The sequence below is a fragment of the Callorhinus ursinus genome, unplaced genomic scaffold, assembly GCF_003265705.2.
Source record: "Callorhinus ursinus isolate GAN/ISIS: 27379988/994484 unplaced genomic scaffold, GSC_fseal_2.0 scaffold10, whole genome shotgun sequence".
Lineage (NCBI taxonomy): Eukaryota > Metazoa > Chordata > Mammalia > Carnivora > Otariidae > Callorhinus > Callorhinus ursinus.
The window spans coordinates 2,015,962-2,030,163 of record NW_027397072.1 but is presented as its reverse complement, the minus strand read 5'-3'; the positions used below and the strand labels follow the sequence as shown (position 1 = coordinate 2,030,163).

At 42.8% G+C, this 14,202-nt stretch overlaps 1 long non-coding RNA gene across 1 annotated transcript; it reads left to right on the top strand.

Moving 5' to 3' along the window:
* Window positions 1–1,438: 1,438 nt before the first annotated feature.
* LOC141373544 (uncharacterized) lies at window positions 1,439–6,015 on the top strand. The gene is made up of 3 exons (XR_012379615.1): window positions 1,439–1,602; window positions 2,403–2,495; window positions 5,861–6,015. It is a non-coding gene; the product is annotated as an uncharacterized lncRNA (long non-coding RNA).
* Window positions 6,016–14,202: the final 8,187 nt, after the last annotated feature.

Genomic DNA, 14,202 nt, shown 5'->3' with positions numbered 1-14,202 from the left:
GTACCCCCTTTATGTATAATATGTACATTTGTCTATAAAGAACTGGCTCACGAGATTAGAGATGCTGGTATGTTCCACGATGTACCATCTGCAAGCTGGAGACTCGGGCGCCGATGGTGTGAATCCTAATCTGGGTCAGAGAAGACTAATAGCTCAGCCCAAGCAGGCAGAGAGAGAGGGAAAGAAACCACCCTTCTTCCCTCTTTTTGTTCTGGTCTGTCAACATGCTAGATGGGGTGCAGCCGTATTTGTGTGAGCAGGCCTTCCTCATTCCAACCACAGATTCACTCATCTCTTCCAGAAACACGTCACAGGCCCACCCCCAAATATTGCTAGACCACCTATCTGGGCATCCTGTGGCTCAGTCAAGTAGGCAAAATATTAACCATCGCACACGGCACATCACCAGTGGGTTATTTTCAGCCCCTACAAGCCAATCATCTTTCACATTATAACATCTTTGTAGGCGATTTTCCCATTCTTTTTTTTTTTTTTTAAAGATTTTATTTATTTATTTAACAGAGAGAGACACAGTGCAAGAGAGAACACAAGCAGGGGGAGTGGGAGAGGGAGAAGCAGGCTTCCCGCCGAGCAGGGAGCCCGATGTGGGGCTCGATCCCAGGACCCTGGCATCATGACCCGAGCCGAAGGCAGACGCCCAATGACTGAGCACCCATGTGCCCCATTTTTCCCATTCTTTTAAAAACTGGATGCCAATAACATTTAAAACTCCTTTAAAGTTACTCTAGCTTTGAAAGTTTCCCCTGTGTGGATTCCCAGAACAATAATCTTCTACCGTGTATTATGTCTACATAAGAGTGATGGAAAGCAAGATGAGAAGGAAATGTGGAATCAGCCAGTGTTTGGGGGGTGTGAGAAAGCCGATAGTGACCCGCAGGTACGTGGCTTATGGGATTTTCTGGAGAAGCCCCCGGCAATCCACGCCTGCCGCTTGGCTCCAGCAGATTGTTGCCACAAGGGAAGGACGGTGCCAGGTGTTCGAACTGTTCAAGACACAGAAGCCTTTTCCTTTTGTAGAATAACCTATTTTAAAAACTGTTGGGTCCATTAAGAAAATATCGCGTGGTTTTAAGAAACCGTGTCTCTGTGTTGGATGCAGCTTGAGGGCTCCAATTGGAGACTTCTGTACTCGTAAAGAAGAATGGATGGAATTCAGGTCCGTTCCCAGGCGTCCAAAACTCAGCATGTCCTGAACCGGACACCCTGTTTCTTTTCCCCAACTCCCCGTCTCTGTGTTTCCTTCCTGAAGAAGGGCTCTACTATCCACTCAGCTGCCCTGGACTCCTGAACTCCAAGCTATCCTTAATCGGAATATTATCTTCCTTCACTTCCAAAATACCACCCTGAGCCTTATTAATTCTAGATGCTTCCTATCTCCTGAGTCCATCCATTTCTCCCTACACCCACCAGCGGAAGGCTCCGCCACGGGGTCTTGATACCGCCTTCCAGTCCATCCGTCCTGCCTCCACCAGAACCAGCTTCCCGACTGAAGTGCTCGGCCCAACCCCGTCACAGTTCTGACCCCAGAATTCTTCTCAAGGCAAAGAAGTTTCCTTAGCGGTGGACACAGCCGCTCGCCAGGTGGGTCACTCAGGATTCGTGGTGCACAGCCGCATACGATGATGGGCAGTGGGACAAATGGAGGGGGCAGTTATTTGCTCAGTCTCATATTTTATGTACAGAAAAATATCACCCACCTCTGGACAATTGATTTAATTATTGGCTCAAGACTTTGATGGAATTTAGGGTCAGATCAGAGAATATTTTGAACTTCTTATTCAGAACAATTTTTAAATATGCCTTCAGGTCTAGCTTGTGTTGGCTAAGTGTTCAACACTTCAAAAATAAGTTTTGTCACTATGCACAGTTCAGGTAAAAGGTAAAGCCATATATATTCATGGTATAATCTATACTTTGATCATATGCGTGACCTCATGAAAATCTAGGTGCAGCCTTTGTACAAAATCTGCATTCCTTAATAAACATACAAATCAGACATTTTTTTAAAATTTGGAAATGCATAACTTGTGACTGGAATATTTTTATAATGAAATGCCTTGTCACATGAACAATGCATCCTTAATCTCTTTATTTGGGGATAATTCATGTATCTAATTTCCTGAAAGAGGCGTGAAACGTGTCTATTCCGCAAAGCCCAAATATGCTTGCGCTGTGAAAGACTTGCAGTGGTGAATGCAAAGTCTGTCTTCTTCCTTGAAGCCAAATTGTATGTGAAATGGAGAGACAAGTGTTTTATTGCTAATTCCAGTGCTCACTCATTGGCGAGCGCGCCTCCTCATAATGGTCACCCTTAGTGCTGTGAAATGCCATGGAGAATGTGCAGTGAAGCCCTTGGAATTAACCACTCATACTAATTACAGGTTCCACTGGTGAAGCCGTTTAACTCTGACCCAGGAAGGAGAGACATAAATTCACATCCATGAGCGGGAGGAGGGCAGAGAGCCACGGGCGCTGTGAGTCCTTTATTTATTTATTCTTCTCAGAGCTTTTTGGCTCTGCAAACACAATCTTGTCAGGATTATTTTCAGGTTATTTGTCTAGAGTCCAAAGGAAGGTGACTTTGTTTATTTTGGGGATTTACATGCCATTTCTACAAAATAATCTCTTTTTAAAAATGGATAAAATAGATTGTATTAAATCAAAAAGGAAATATTAGTTTTGGTTCCTTTTGTAATTCAGGGAGATTAAGGCAAGCATTCTTGGAGGAGGACTGGACCCCATTTTGAAAAGAAGTCTGTGTCGTCAGAATGAGCGCAGAGCAAGGTGTGGGAGAACGCCGGGCCCGTCCTCAGCCACCGCCCCAGGGGGAGGCAGAGCCTTCGGTGTTCTGCGGCAGAGGAACCCTCCATCAAAGGCAGCTCCTGTCGGAAAGGGAGCGGCATCTGGAGTCAGAAGATTTAGGTGCTGGCCACGGGTCTGCGCGTTCCCTGTCAGCTGAACCTGGGCAGTGAGGTCCCCTTTCGGCGTCCTGATTTCTCGGCTGTGCAGTGGGGGCGAGGAGGCACAGAGCGCGGGTGGGGGTCGGATGAGATCAGGGTGGGGGGGAACGTGAAGTGGCTCTGAAGACTGAGAGTGTTGTACGATTGTGCGGGATTACCGCTGGTGTTACCGCGGTTCCATTCGTAAGGACAGACCCACATCTGTGACAACATCCTCACACAGCCCCCTTTATGAGCCCGAGAGGCATTTTCCAGTAATGAGCATCTCATGACTTGTGGTGAGTCTTGCGGAATCTGGTGGTGTAGACAATGTTTGTACTGAAGTCAGAACTGAAGAATAGCACCGGGATGGTTCTCTGTCAGAAGTCATTGTTTTGTGTTTTTCCTTCTTTTAAATTACATCTTTGAAACTTTTATAATACAACGTGTCTGCTTGGAATCATGGGCTAACATCATTGTAGAGATACCCTGCAACTAGAGCTGTAAATTCATTGTTGATTGTGTCACAGCCAGGAAACTGGAGGCCCAGAGAGGCTAGGTGACTCGTCCAAGGATACACAGCAAGTAGGTGATGTAACTGACTCTTTAAATGTCTGTTAGACAAAGTTCCTTGGTTTCAGGAAATAAAAATAAACTCCGAGCGACATCATTAGATTGCTGCACCAAAGGGACTGGGATGTTACTACTGCGTGGAATAAATCCCAAATATCTCCTCTCTCCAGGTTCAAAGTGCCAGGGAGGGTTATCCAATCTGTGAACTAGGTCACTGCTGGAAACCTGGCTGCCAGGGGCGGGGCAGGTGGCAGATGTATATTAAAGCCCAATTCTATTTTTATACAGTTATTACAAAATTCTATAACTGTGTGTATTTATACAGTTGCATCATTAATGTATATTAGTTGGGCATTAATATATTAAATATAGGAATATTACCCAAAGGGAAGGAAGACTGGATGTCAGAAAGCAATAAAACCAGAGAGGAATAGCAAATGTCCATCGAAGTTCACCTTTTTAGTTCACGTCTCATGCCTGTCCTCACCTGTTGTGGCATCAGCTCTGTGTGCATGCTCTGGTGATGTCTCTTCTCCTAATTCAGATTTAATGCCCCACAGTATCTTCAACTCAGGACAAAATTGTAGAGTTAAACACAACTAGCGCATCTCACACAAGAGGAGAAAGGAAGTGTGTGCACGAGGCAGTGACCTCATCGCTCATAATAAATCTCCATCTCAAGCCTTTGAATACCTTATTCTGAAGTTCTCTACTTATCCCAAGACGTGTCTGAGACTTCACTTTCTTTTCTGAGAGGGGACCATCACCAAGCTCCTGCTTGGACTAACCACTGAGCAAGCGGTGAGAGCCACCGACCTCTGAGCCAGTCACCTGAACCCAGAGCCTCTGCCAGCCGGCCCAGACCGATGAGCTCGGCCAGACTTAAACCTGTGTGCTTGCCCTTCATTTAGCACCCTCTGTATGCAAGTCCACAAATACTGCCAAGCTTTGCTGACATAAATGGACACATTTTTACAGTTATATTTTAATTTTAGAACCTCTACTCCTGGGGTCGAGCCTGCATTGGGTTCCCGGTGATACGATGGGAATGCACGTTCGTCACAGATCTGAAGGCGTGGACAGGTGTGTGCATGTGTTATGTGTGGGTGGTTTGTGGGGGAGATATCTGATGGCCTCAAAGTCCTATGCCGAGTTAAGGGATTAGCTGAGGTATTCAGTGTCACTGGTTTTTGCTAGTCTGTAGGGTTATGCTTGAAACCACAGTAGAGAGTCAGAACGTTACTTACAATGGAGGCTGCACACGTTTTATTCCTCAACAGCAGTTTTCTCTGGTAAAAACGAAGTGATAGGTTGTTCTCAAAACCAGCTTTCCCAGTCATACTTGGTAAAAGACTGAACTAATTTGCAAGGAAGTAGAAACAGAATTTGAAGAATTGCCCCTTCTCAGTCCCATGGAGACAGTGCACACATTGAGCTGAGCTGTGTACACACTCGATGGTCTTCTGCTCACCCCGAGCCCCTCACGGCCACCAGGAACGTGGTCCCTTCACCATCGCTAGCACACAGGAGGGCTTAGTGAACGCAATGCCAAACGCCTGTCGGGAACATGTGCTAATGAGGTTTGGCACACTTGAAGCATTTTCTAGGTCAAAACCACAGTCTACAATGTCAACAGAATTTCTCCCAAAAAAAAAAAAAAAAAAGGCAGGTGTGTACTTTGGACAGGCACCAGGCACAAATCACATTGTCGTGCCAGGCACTTGGGTCCGATGTCAAGTTAAACGGACCAGAGACCTTATTTTGTTGCATCTGAAGGTATGCTAGCCCCTTGTCATCTTCTCTGGTCGGGAACTACAAGGGGAAGAGAAATTCTTGAACAAAACAGTGAAGCAGATTATTCAAAAATGAGGGCCTTGCATAGGACTCTCTGAAATGGCAGCCGTGTGATGTACCCCGTAATTACCAGGAGGGACGATGTCTTTTCAGGCTGGTCCTCTCTGACAGCTTATAGCAATCAGAGCGGGACAACTTGAGCCAGATGGCTGGCCATCGTGATTTCAAGTAGACACAATCAGTGACTGGAGTGGCAATGTCCTCTTGTAGACAAGGAGCGAGAAACCAGCCACTCGTCCTACAGGGTTCCATTCCTGCCTCATGTTAACACACAGGAAACTCATCTTCTTTCCCGCTGGGGCGGGGGGAGGGGGCTGGGAGGCTTTACTAACTGTGTCATTCCTTTGTCCTGCATAAACCACCCACTTGCCGCCTGCCACCGGCAGGAAAACAGCCGATGCACAGAGGTCAGAGGGCTGGCTAATCATCATTTTGTTCTGTCTAGTTACATTTGTACATTTTTCAAATTTCAGCTTTTGGATGATTTTCCTCTCCACTGAATAAAACAGTAATGGCCTTCACCAGAGCCTGATGAATGAACACACATTTCTGCTCTTTCATTCATTGTCAAGCCATCGGAAATTTGCAAGGGCAGAAATGGCATTCTATGGAAGACTCAGCAGTCCCATCCAAGGCAAGTCTTTATTCGCCGGACTTGCCTGGCTCCGGGGGACCCTGGTAATCAGCCTCAAGAGCCCGGGGATCTCTGACCAGCTGTGCTGTTGGTTTGCAGCGCTTTCCCGGGACAGTGTTACTCTATTTCTGAATCTCCTTTGCCATTGTGTGTCTAGCTGTCCACACGCGGCGATCAGCAGGAGTGCCCTGAGAGGCTGGGTGGGAGAAGAGGGTCATATGTTCCTAGCAACACCTTGAGAGACATGCTAACTGTAGACTTCGGGAGATCAGATGGTTCATAAGTGGATTTAGCTTTGGCAGGTTTTCACATTTATTTTCCCCCATGGAATTTCAAATGAAGACATTAAATGTTGATGTCACAGATATTAATCACTGGACACTTTTAAATTTTACTTATTAGAGAGAGAGGGTTTTTTTTAACTTTTAAAACAATTGATACAACTTTTAAAAAAGCATTTTATCACGAAAAAATCAAACATGCACTAAAGTAGAGAGATTAAATAATAAATAACTAGTCCACATACCCAAACCAAGACTTAACAGTTACTTACATTGTGATGATCATGTTTCATTTTTTGGATGGAAGGCAGGTATTTTTGAAGGGGGTATTTATTTTTCCCCAGTGATAATTATATTCCCTTTTACAAAATATTTACATGTTAAAGTTTTTTAAAAAATAAAATACAACATGCATAGAGTACATTGCACAAATTTTGGATATATGGCCCTGTGAATGTTTTTACTAAGTGATCACACCCAGGTTGCTGGGCCCAGGTCAAGATACAAAACATTCCCAGCAGCCTAGAAGCCCTCCTGATGCTCCTTCTGGTCATTATTTCCCGCCACCCCCTCCGACTAAAGGTATTCATTGTTCTAATTTCTATCATCATAGTTCTGCCTGTTTTTAAATTATGTGAATGACATTTTGCAGTATATATTCTTATATGTCTGTCTTGCATGCAAAACCATTGAGATTCATCCACACATTTTATGTAGTCGTGGCTTGCTCTTGTCACTGCTTACAAGTATTCCACTACTTGAATATACTGCAATTTCTTTATTCTACCCTTGATGAACTCTTCAGTTCTTGGATATTAAAAATTATGCTGCTGTTAAAGTAAGGAATATATCTGTGAGTGCACCCGTGTACATGTTTGTATCGGATCCATATCTGGAGAGGAACTGATGTCTTGCAGGGCATGCATGCCTTCTGCTTTAGTAAATACTGCCAAGGAATTTTACAAAGTGGTTGTACCAATTCATGCTTTCCACCAGCAGTGCAGCCACCCAGCTTTTTGTCTAAGGATTTGCCTATTCTGGACATTGCATATCAGTAGACTCATACAGTACATGGACCTTGTGTCTGCCTTCTTTCACTTGGCATAAAGTTTTCAAGATTCATCCATTTTGTAGCATATGTTAGTACTCCATCTTTTTCATATCTGAATAAATATTCCACTGAATGTATGTATACATACTGTAATTTGTTTATCCATTCATCAATTGCTGGACATTTGAGTTTTTCCCACTTTTTGGTTATTATGCTATGCTGCTATGAACATTTGTGTAAAAGTTTTTATAAGGACATGTTTTCATTTCTCTTAGGTATATACCTAAGGATGGACTCACTGAGTCATATGGTAACTCCATATTTAACTTTTTGAGGAACTGCCAAACTGATTTCCACAGTGGCTGCACGGTTATACATTCCCACCAGTAATGTGTGAGGGTTGTAATATCTCCACATCCTTGCTAACCATTGTTATTTTATGTTGTTGGGTTTATTTTTATTTTTTTAAATTAAAGCCTTCCTAGTGGATATGAAGGGGTATGTCATTGTGGTTTCAGTTTGCACTTCTTGACTAAGGATATGGAGCGTCTTTTCATGTGCTTATTGGCCATTTGCATATCTGCTTTGGAGAAATGCCTATGCAAGTCCTTTGCCTATTTTTTATTGAATTTGTTCATTTTTATTTTGTTGTGTGGCATGAGTCCTTTATATATTCTGAGAACAGAACCTTGTCAGACACATGTCTCATATTCTGTGGGTTGTTTCTTTATGTTGTGGTAGTGCCATTGGGTGCACGGTTTTTAATTTTGGTGAACTCCAACTATCAGTGTTCCTTCTGTTGTTTGTGGTGTTGTATTTAAGGAATTGCTGCTTAATCTGAGGTCACAAAGATTTACACCTATGTGATGTCTGATTTTTCATTCCTCATGTTGGTAGTGCATGCCTACTCTTTTCTGCACTATCAGCTTTACTAGGAATTTATCAGTCTTATATGCCTTTTTAAGGAATTAACTTTTGAATGTTTCTCTATTACATTTTTCTATTTTTTTATTATTTCTACTTTCTTTTGGTATGATTTACAGTTCTTTTTTAAAAATAGCTTCTTGGAATGGATATCTGGCTCCTTGGTTTTCAATAATATTTCTTTTCTAATATATAAATTTATACCTTTAAATTTTCTTCTATTAGCTATATCAGCTGTACATCAAAAGATTTGCTATGTTGCATTTTCATTATCATTTAGTTAAAAATGTATTCTTCCTTCCTTTTTAATTTTTTTCTTCTCATTTATTTAGAAATATGTTGCTTAATTTGTAAAAATCTGAAAAAAATTAGTTATGCTATTAATTTCTTGCTTGATCTTACCCTGGTTAGAGGATATATTAAATCAGTTAAAATGAATTTAGAATTGCTTTTTGGCTCATAATATAAACAAATTTTTATGTATTCCATGTGAATTTGTAAAGTTAGGTCCATTTTGTTCATTGTGTTTTCCATATTGTTTATATTGTTACTGATTTTTTATTTGTTCATTTTGATTTTTATTAAGAGAATGGTTTCAATATTTCTACGTCTTTTCTTTTTGGCCGATTTTTAGCTCTTGCTTTATGTGTTTCAAAATTATGTTATTAGGTGCATACAAATTTAGGATCTAATCTTTCTATTAAAGTATACTCTTTCTAAATCTTGAAATCTCTCTTTCCAAAAATACTCATGGCCTTAAAGACTACTTTATCTTATATAAGTTGCACTATGTCAGATGTTTTTTGGTTAGTGTTTTCAATATATATCTTTTTTTAATTCTTTTACTCCAAATGTTCTGTATTCTTATATTTAAAACATGTCTCTTGAAAGCAACATATACTTGGATTTTAAAATACAAGTTATAAAACCTTTGTTTTTTAATTTATATTATTTATACTTTCATGTAATATAGTTACTTATAATCTTGTATTTAAAACTAGAAGCTTACTAATTTTTTGTTTGTATACCTGTTGGTATGTTTTTCTCCTTTCCATCTTAGTTTTTAACTAATTATATATATTTTTAGCTCTACAATTGCCCTTTGTTAATTCATTAGTTATACATGCTTTTATTAATCTTTTCGTGATTACAGTAGAGAGCATAATGTGCACCTTTGATTAATTTGCATTTAAGTTAAAATGTTACTTTTACTATTTAATGAATTATCAAGGACATTGCTGTAGTTTAAAACTCCTGCTTTTTGTGCAATTGTTGTCATATGTTTCAATTCTTCAAATAATTTAAATCCTACAAGAATTTTTTAAAAGATTTATCTATCTATGTCTATCTATCTAACATCTATCATCTATCTATCTATCTATCTATCTATCTATCTATCATCTATCTATCTATCATCTATCTATCTATCTATCTATCTATCTATCTATCTATCTATCAAGAGAGGGAGGAGGCACAGAGGGAGAGAATCCCCAATCAGACTCCCAGCTGAACGTGGAGCCCAATGTGGGGCTTGATCTCATGACCCTGAGATTATGACCTGAGCCAAAACCAAGAGTCAGACGCTCAACCAACTGAGCCACCCAGGTGCCCCAATCCTATAAGAATTTTTAATCTTTGTGTTAATAATAGCTCATATTTAATTGAAGTTAAACATGTATTTACCCTTTCTAGTGTTTTCAACCCTCCCTGCATTTCTGTGCTTTTTTACTGGGATCATTTTCCTTCTGTTGGAAAAATTCCTTTTAATTTCTTTACTTCTGTTAGTATATTTCTATTCATGATGAACTTTAAATTCTTGTTTGTCTAAAAATTACATTCATTTATTTGATATTTAAGACTACTTGTGCTATGTATTTAATTCTAGTTTGGAAATTATTTTCTTTCAGCATTTTAAAACTGTCCTTTTATTGTCTTCTGTCTTCTCTTGTTTATGTTGTATAGACATCTGTCTGTCTTATTGCTGCTCCTTTGAAGGACAGGTCTCTTTTTTCCATTGACTATTTTTAAGAGTTTTTTATCTTTTTTTTTTTTTTTTTAGCAGTTTACTCTGAACAGTAGTTTACTGTGTGAATAGTTGTGGTAGGTGGACTTCTCAAACGATTCCCCAGGAACTCTCCACCTTTGTATAACCCCCTCTTTGCCTCTCTAAGCTCTGGTTTCCTTCATTGATCTCTGGTCCTTCCACACTTTCAAAAATCATTATCCAGCTTTTGAAATTGTTTTCCATGGGGTGATTCTTCTTATACCAGCTATGAAATCCCAGCTAGTAGCAATACCACATGGTCAGTCAAAACAATGTAAGTAGGCATTCTCTAAGTGAATTTCCATTGATCAAGGATGCATTGTCAAACACTCTTCAAGTACTGCTTGAGAATTAATGAATGAGATCAGTTAGACCTGGAAGAACCATGCTCATGGTTAATGTGAAGCATGTTCATGACTTGTGGTTGAAACATATTCAAAGTTCAGTAAGTTTCTAGACTGGAAGGGGAAATACCTTGAAACAACTAAAAAGATGCAGATGAAAGCCAGCCCCAGGGGAGGAGCAAAGAAAATGCAGCTTCACTCAGTGCTGGAACCCTATGCCACTTGACCCTGGGTAATAAATATCATGCACAACCCACTTGCATTTTCTGTACTTTGAGGCTCCATGTACCCTTGGGAACTACCCAGCTATGCCTGGCTCAGCCCTTTCCCTTGTCCACAGGGATCCAATCCGGCATTGGCCAGAATTCCATAGAGGAGGCATAGTTAAAACACAGGGGCTTTGTGGGGCCCATGAAAAGAGATTAGAATCCTAGTATATCCACCCACATTCTGTATTGGACAATTCATTCAAATTCTCAGTCTTGGTTTCCCATTTGTGAGATGAAGGTTGTTATGACAGCGAGGCATGGGGTCACTGTCAGCAGCCTGGCACATGGTAACCAGTCAGTAAGGTGTGCCCTTTGCTCACTCTTCCTTCAAGACTTACCTTTCATGTTCAGGGGATTTCTACATCCACCGCTCCATCACTTACGCTTTTCATCTCTCAGGCTTCAGTAACTTCTCTCTCGGTCTGGGTGGTGTGTGAGTGTTAGGGGAAAGTTGGTCTAGGAAGGGATGGCAGTGGGATTTGTGCTGTGGAAACCTATGCCGCAGACGTCCTAATGAGTCCAGCAGCCTCTTTTCCAAATGCAACCCAGGCAGCATTCATGACCCACACAGGCCTAGAGGGTCAGCCTGGCTCTGGAAGCAAAGTTGGGGATGGCGTTCTAGCACAACAGAAGTGGTGGCAGAAGGATCATCCATCTGTGGAGACCCTGTAGCAATGCAATTCTGGGACCATTGCAGGGTGAGAGTTCAGTGGCATATGGGGCAGGTCTACAGGGGCCCCGTTTTGATGGCGTGATTACTATGTGCAAATGCAGGGCAGAGATTGTGAGACTTGGCTAAGCCAGATACAGGCCAGTGAGAGTCATTTTGTGCATACGTCTGTGGAGCCAGGGAGGCGCTGGAGGACCGGTATGTGCGGGATCCTGGGACTGGGGAGAGAAGCAGGCTGTTAGGAAATGAGAGAGGTTTCACTGGGATTACTTGTCCCTCACAGGAGGGAAGGGGGTTTGGAGGGAGTAAAGAACTTAATGAATCCAAAGACAGCATACCTGCGAAACATCCAAATCTTCAGATTTTAGCAAAGTGTAAGTGCTTACTGTTATTCTTGAACAGGGAGGGTTGGTTTTTGTTTTGTTTTGATGAGAGACTGTGGTACTGGCTGTTACAGAAAAACAGTGTGATTCCTCCAGCTTCTCATGCAGCCATCTGACTTACATCTGACTTGATCGTCTAACATCGGAGATGTCATGTGTGAGGAGACCCACCATGTTTGGGGCCCATGGAATAAGAGCTAAGGAGGAACCTGGGGGCCTGGGATAAAGGCCAAGCTGGAGAGAACTGATTTCCCCCTCAAAGTGACCCCCTTCATTTTTGGAGAGTAGACAAAATGAGCGGATGGAGAGGGTGCAGGAGATGTCATGCGCCTGGACGCCAGGAAAGATGCTGATTGAAGCCTCAGGGAGTTTTCCCTGAACACTTAGTGCAAATTGACTTTAGCACAATCACTTAGATTTCACACTGGCCGAGAGACCACAAGCCAAATGCAGTGATGGGTAGCGGGACCATCCTGGGTGTGGGGCAACGTAAACAGTAGTAGCACCTGCTGTCACAGGGCTTTCACCCCGACTGCAGGCAAGGTCCTCAGTGTCCCTGGTTTGTACTGAGCCAGGGACATGTGTAGAGGGCAGAGTGCACGTATCATTGGAGGGATAGCCTGCACCACCCGCCTTTGTTCTTGGGAGAAGGGGGGATGGGTCCAGCTACTTCCTTGCTTGTCCCCTCCCAACCCCAAAGTTATTAATCTCCCTTCTCTCTGTGTCAACAGCAGCAGAATCAGAGAACCTGAAAGGATCCCCCCCATCACATTCGTTTTCTAATCAGCAGGGATTTGGGGAGGGAGGTGCAATGATTTGCAGAAGGCCCTGCAGCTCCCAACCCCCTCCTCCCCATCCGCTGGTCTCCTGGGTATTGAGTGCTGCACTTCTCAGTTCCACCACGAATCTGACATGTCCCTAGCCCCTCTGGGTGGTGACCAAGATTCATAGTCAGACATACAGGAGTGATCAGCTGACATCTATGGTGAAGAGCAGATGGATCAATGCAACTCATCTCTCGCACTGGAAAGACAAGGCAGCCTTGTGCGGGGAACGTTGCCTTAACTCGGGAGCCAGGCAGACAAGTTCGAATGTGGCTGCTTTATTGTCCAGCTATGCAGCTTCAGACAGCTTAACCACTCAGGGCTTCCATTTCTTCCCCTGTAGTTGGGAAATAATACATACCTGGTAGGACTGAGATACAGATTAAGCCATGTGTGAAAACGCTACACTCATGCACGTGTATTCAGGAGTGACTGGTACCTGACATCACAGGTGTTCAGGGGTGTTTGTTGAACCGAACTTAGCTGGGGAACGTATTCCAAGTCCACCTGTGCCTGATGATGCAGGAGTCGTGCTGTCTTTGGAGGTGGAGAGCCAAGTCAGGGTCAGAGCTAAGCTTGCCTTTGAGATCCCACAGGTGTGTGTGTGTGTGTGTGTGTGTGTGTGTGTGTGTGTGTGTGGCCCCAGGGGAAATGCAGCAGAAGTGGCCGGGAACACAGCTGCAAAGTCGTCATATTTGATGGTCTCAGGGAGCATGGCGCTCTTCGAGGTAGCTCTAGAAGGCGGGTGGGATAGAGACCTTATTTTATGTCTTCCAAGGTGCTTGTTGCCATAACAGTTGACGTAACGGCCTTCCATGTCAGGCTGAGCCACTGTCATCCCCAAAGGCCCCATCAGCCCTCGTCTCTCAGGGTGTCAGCTGGACCATGTGGCTCTCTGGGAGCTGCAATTCCATGGCAGGCATAGCAGTCCAAAGTGAGTTTGTGAGGTTCAGGAATCCAATTTTGCCTGGATTATATTCCTGCTCTGCTTCAGAATGGAAAGCTATCTTTGTCGGTCAAATAAAGGATGAAAATGATTTAGGTCTGGATTTCATGCCCTGGATTTCATGCCGCTTTTCTTTCTAGACAGAATATGGCTTCACAAGTCACATGTGTGGTGTGTGTCTCGAATACTTTAGAACCCGCTCAGCAGAGAACACAAAGAACAGATCATGATCCTACCATCTGGCAAGCTTTCCTATCGAGTAGGTGCTTACACTTATGGTCTCAGGAAATTTGTCTATTAAAACAATACCATGAGTTGAATGTTGTCCCTTTTACAGATGGGGATACTGAGGCAGGCACAGAATTGGGGGTTTCATCCTTGCCTTCCCCTGCAGAGCCTCTCCCCACCAGGGTATTGCCTTTTGTCAGAATCAAGAACGTTTTTC